This window comes from Hemitrygon akajei, chromosome 5 (genome assembly GCF_048418815.1).
Source record: "Hemitrygon akajei chromosome 5, sHemAka1.3, whole genome shotgun sequence".
In the NCBI taxonomy this organism is placed as follows: domain Eukaryota; kingdom Metazoa; phylum Chordata; class Chondrichthyes; order Myliobatiformes; family Dasyatidae; genus Hemitrygon; species Hemitrygon akajei.
The window spans coordinates 90,005,867-90,011,866 of record NC_133128.1 but is presented as its reverse complement, the minus strand read 5'-3'; positions in this window follow the sequence as shown (position 1 = coordinate 90,011,866).

Genomic DNA, 6,000 nt, shown 5'->3' with positions numbered 1-6,000 from the left:
ACCTATACCAAACTGGGCTTATAGTGTGGTGGACTGTGAAATTTTAAGGTTCTTGCATCAGGACTAATAAGTTCATAAGCAGGGAGAAAATAAACTTTGAGAGAATACTTGTATATTCTGTAGAGATAAGCAATAAGAGTTTCTATGGATGTATGAATAGGATGAGGGCATCTAAGGTAAGTGTGGGGCCTCTAGAGAAGAAGGCTGTTGAATTAATAACAGTAGATTTGAGGAATTTTTTTTTGCATCAGTCTTCGCCTTGGAAAACTTTACTAATATCTCGAAGATGGGCTCATTTCAAATTAGTGTGTGGAGCTGACAGGGGATAAAGCGTTGGAGAATCTCACTAAATGCAGGCAAGGCCACAGGTCAATGAGTTGCAGGCCCAGAGGCCCGTGTGAGTCCGTACGTCAAGGCCCAAGGGTCAAACCGATGATCAGCCAGTCCTGGGTCTGAGGCCTGAAAGTTAACCCTGTGATCCTGAAGGTCAAGTTGGCAGGTGAGGACAGAGACCAACAATCCACAGATCGGCAAGTTCTGGGTTGGACGTTCATACAAACAGGAGTCACGAGGGCTGGTTAATCCCCAGGTCATTGGTGTTGGAGTCTGGATTTCGAAGCCTGAAAGGTCAAACCTGTGATTGGCGACACCCAGAGGTCAGCAAAGCCTGGAGTTAGAGCCCAAGAGTCAAAGCCCCGCAGCTGGCTTGTCCAGAAGTCAGAGGCCTACTGTCTGCCAGTCTGGGCCAGGGACTGGAGGCTGCAATCTCACAGGTCAAGAAATGGAGGCCGGGAGGTGGCCTGTGGGAGTGTGTGGTAAGGGGCTTGTTCTGCTGTTGTTGCTGCTGCTGTGTTGTATTGTGGGCACGCTATGTGTGGTGAACTAGATATACCTGTCTGACTGCTCCTGTGGCTCCTCCCACAGACCCTGCTGACTGCTCCTGTGGCTCCTCCCACAGACCCCTGCTGACTCCTCCCACAGACCCCTGCTGACTGCTCCTGTGGCTCCTCCCACGGACCCCTGTGTAGAGGCGACTGTGGGCTGCTGCTCTCCCTCATTTTCCCCAGGATGTAGTGCTGTTTATTCTTCCAGTCAATAAAAGCCAATATCTCGTTTCCTAAGTCTCAGCGTGCGCGAGGGATCCCTGACACCTCCAGTTGGGACAGAACCAACCCACTCTCCGCCTCCGGTGCCAACACCACCTCCGGCACCTGTGCAATTGCAGCCGGAGCTACGTAGATCGCAGCGAACGATTTGACCACCTGATAGACTTAACCTGTAAATATACTTGGGGACTTTTTTTTTAAACAAAGGGGGGGTGAATGTGGTGAACTAGATATACCTGTCTGACTGCTCCTGTGGCTCCTCCCACGGACCCCTGTGTAGAGGCGACTGTGGGCTGCTGCTCTCCCTCATTTTCCCCAGGATGTAGTGCTGTTTATTCTTCCAGTCAATAAAAGCCAATATCTCACTTCCTAAGTCTCAGCGTGAGTTATTGATGGTGCATCACTATGTCGGCACTGGAATGTATAGTGAGACCTGTGGGCTGCAGTGTTATCACACATTCCAGTGTCAACATAGCATGCCACAAGCACACTGTACAGTACAACACACCTCACTGCAAGTTTCAATGTACACGTGATAAATAATAAACCTGCCTGTCTGCCTGCCTGCATTTTACAGGGAGGGTAGTGAACTCTGCTTGAAAATCTCACAACTCTGGGGATTACCAGAACACTGGAGAACAATCAATATGACTTCCTTGTTCAAAAAAAAGGAGACAGACAGAAGGGAAGGAACTGCAGGTGAGTTGAAGAACTAATTTTGGCAAGGTGTGAATTCCTTGAACGTGTGACAGGGAGACATGGTAGAGCAGAATATACCGATATATTTAGATTTCCAAAAAGGTCTTGTACAAGGAGGCGGACGTATAAATTGGAAGTTCACCATATCAGAGGAAGAGTGTTAAGAGGGTTTGAAAACTGACTGTCTCATGGAAAAAAAGAGTTGAAACCAAAGGGTCCTATTTAGATTGGAAGGAGGTCTGCAGTGGAGTCGTCACATTGGGAAAGAGAGTGAGCTTTAAAGTGACAGGTAACTGGAAATTTGCAGTCATTCTCGCGCAGATAATGAGCATGCTCTACAAAATGGGTTTGTTGTACTTCAGTGGGCGTTAGTGCAATGTTATTATTGCTCGGGATGTTTGAGATCGCAGTTTAATTCCAGCACCCTCTCCATGACCATGTGTGTTCCCTCCGGCTACTCCAGTTTTCTCCCTGATGCACCATCAATAACTCACTCTGAGACGTAAGAAGCGAGATATCGGCTTTTATTGACTGGAAGAATGAACAACACTACATCCTGGAGAATGAGGCCGGGCTCAGGCCTCAATCGCTTTTATACAGGGGTCTGTGGGAGGAGCCACAGGAGCAGTCCAGACAGGTATATGTAGTTCACCACACAGCCACTGTCGAAAGATGTACTGGTTAGTAGGTTAGTTGGTCATTGTAAATTGTCCTGTGATTAGTTCAATTGGTGGGTTGCTGAATAAAAAAGTATAGGAGATACCAAATCAGCATTTTGCAGACGCTGAAAGCTGAAGTGAAACACAAACTGCTGAAGAAACTACATTAGAATACATTACCTTAAGTTGAATTTCATTGAATTTTTAGGAGTTTAATGTGTAGAGTTTTTGGGGCCTTTGAGAAGGGACAGAGAGAAAAGGGTAGGAGATGTATCTCCCGAGGTTGTGATGGAAGGTGCTGTGAGAATGAGGTGGAAGAGTGAAGCGATCTGTCTGAACGATCCCTGATGTGGGGACGGGGGAATACTGCCATCTGCTGGCTGGAGAGATTGCAGCTTTTGAACGTAGGGAAAAGAGGGCAGACAGCGCCTGAAAAAAATACTAGCCCAGTGATTTACTGCTTTCATCACTTTCTTCCATCCTGCCAGATTTTTTTTAGACTCGCTTTTACCTACTCAGTGGCTATGGTTAATCCAACATACCAGCTTCTTTCATAATATCCTGGAAATTGTTTCAAGATGCATTTTTGGAGTCAGCTTCCCTCATCTTGCTAGCTAAAGGTTTCCAGATTTGGACAGTTCCCACATTGCAAAGTTCTCCAGCCATAAGGTTGACTGCCAATGGTTTTAAATTCACGATCCAATCACAAGAGGGAGTGACTTCTTTTAACGGTTTGCTTCATTGAGACATTGTTGTGTTCAAAGCCTTATTTACTTCAGCACTTTACCTTCCTTGATTTAGGACGAATAGTCGTCACATTTCGCATAATTCTCCTCAGAGTCCCTTAAAGATAACAAATGTCTGTCAGCCTTCTCAGAGAAAGAAAAAAAGAAAGATAGACTGTAAAAGCTTCTGTGAGACTGAAGGAGGAAACGTCTAGTGAGAGTAAATGTGGGTCCATCCTAGGCAGAATTAAGAGACTTTAAAATGAGGGATAAAGAAATGGTGGAGACCACCAAACAGTGCAGCACAGGAACAGGTTCTTCAGCTGACATTGTCTTCCCGCTTTGTGTTACCAACCTAATGTACCCCATTTGCCTACACAAGGCCCATATCCCACAACTCCCTAGTGTCTCAGTGTTTCTTCAATGTTGCCGTCATTTCTGCTTCTGGTGCTTCTATGACCAGCAGGCAATAACTACTGTGTAGAGAAACTTACCTCATATAGCCCATTTAAACTGTTCCTTGTTCTCCTTAAACATTTTTCCCACCGGTATTTGACTCATCCCTACCCTGGAACAACCTCTATCTACTGCATGCCGTCCACAGCTGTATAAACTTCTATCAGATTGCCCCTCAGCTTCTCCTGCTCCAGAGAAAACAATTCAAGTCTGTCCGACCTCTGATTCAGTCCAGTTAATGCTCTTCTGTACCCTTTTCAATGCTGCCACATCCTTCCTGTAATGCAGTGACCAGAACTGCTCACAATAATCCCAAAGGTTTATACCATTGCAACATGACAATCCGATAATTATACTCAATGCCCCAGCTGATGAAGATAAGCATTAAAAAGTTGCTCCATCATTCAAGAAGGAAACAATAGATAATCATGGAAACTACGGACCAGTGAGTCTCATGTCAGTGGTAGGGAAATTACTGAAGAGAATTCTTAGGGATAGGATTTATGAGAATTTGGAGGTAGCCAGCATGGCTTTGTGCAGGGAAGTCATGTCTTATTGATTTGATTGAGTTTTTTGACCTGGTCTCATCACCTGGTGGAGCTGCTGATGGATTCAAGTAAGACGTTTAACAAGGTCCCTCATGGGAGGCTCTTCCAGAAAATTAAGATGCATGAGATCCATGGTAAGTGTATTGGCAATTCAGATTCAGAACTGGCTTGCCCATAGAAGAGAGGGTAATGATTGAAGAGACTTATTCTAGCTGGAGATCTGTGATTAGTGATGTTCTGCAGGGATCTGTACTGGGACCTCTGCTATTTGTGAGGTATATACTTTAAATGACCTGGATGAAAATGGAGATGGGTGGGTCTGTAGTTTATATGGAGCTGCACAGCAGGTATAGGGAGGCAGGAACAAATGAGGCATTTATGGAGTATAAGAAATGGAAAAGAGCACTTACGGAAGAAATCAGGAGGGATAAGAGAAGGCATGATGTTGCCCTAGCAGACAAGGTGAAGGAGAATCCTAAGGGATCTTACCAATATGTTAAGAACAAAAGGATTGCAAGGGACAAACTGGTCCTTGGGAAGATCAGAATGTGAATCCATGTGTGGAACTAAAGGAGATGGGGGAGATCTGAAATGGATTTTTTGTATCTGTATTTATTCCGGAGACAGATACAGAGTCTACAGAAGTGAGGCAAAGCAGCAGCAAGGTCATGAACCCTATACAGATTACAGAGGAGTTGGTGGTTTGCTGTCTTGAGGCAAACTGGGGTGGATAAATCCCTGGGGCCTGACAAGGTGTTCCCTCGGACCCTGTGGGAGGATAGTGAAGAAACTGTAGGGGCTCTGGCAGGGATACATAAATCATCCTTAGCAACAGGTGAAGAACCAGAGGTTAGGAGGATAGCTAATATTATTCTGCTGCTTAAGATGGGCTCTAAAAATAAACCAGGAAATTATAGGCTGGTGAGCCTCATCAGTAGTGGGAAAGTTATTGGAAGGTATTCTGAGGGCCTGGATATTTGTGTTTTGGATAAACATGGACTGATTAGGGATAGTCAGCATTGCTTTGTGCATGGTTGGTCCTGTCTAACCAATCTTATAGAGTTTTTGAAGGAAGCTACTAGGAAAGTCGATGAAGGCAAGGCAGTTGATGTTGTCTACAAGGATTTTAGCAAGGTAGTTGACAAGGTCCTGCATGGGAGGTTGGTCAAGAAGGTTCAGTCACTCAGCATTCAAGATGAGGTAGAGAATTGGATTACATTGGCTTTGTGGGAGAAGCCAGAGAATGGTAGTAGATGGTTACCTCTGACTGGAAGCCCGTGACTTGTGGTGTGCTGCAGGAATCTGCTGGGTCTGTTGTTTGTCATCTGTATCGATGATCCTGATGATAATGTGGTTAACTGGATCAGTGAATTTGTGGATGATACCAAGATTGGGGGTGTAGTGGACAGCAAGGAAAACTATCAGAGCTTGCAGAGAGATCTGCATCAACTGAAAAATGGCAGATGGAATTTTATGCAGACAAGTGTGAGGTGTTGCACTTTGGTAGGTCATACACTGTGAATGCTTAAGCACTGAGGAGTGTGGTAGAACAAAGGAATCTTGGAATACAGGTCCATAATTCATTGACAGTGACATCAACAGTAGATTGGATTGTAAAGAAAGCTTTTGGCACATTGGCCTTCAAAAATTAATGTATTGAGTACAGGAGTTGGGATGTTATGTTAAAGTTGTATAAGGTGAGGTCTAGTTTGGAGTATCATGTACAGTTTTGGACACCTACCTACAGGAAGGATGTAAATAAGGTTCCAAGAGCACAGAGAAAATTTTGAGGATATTGCCAGATCTG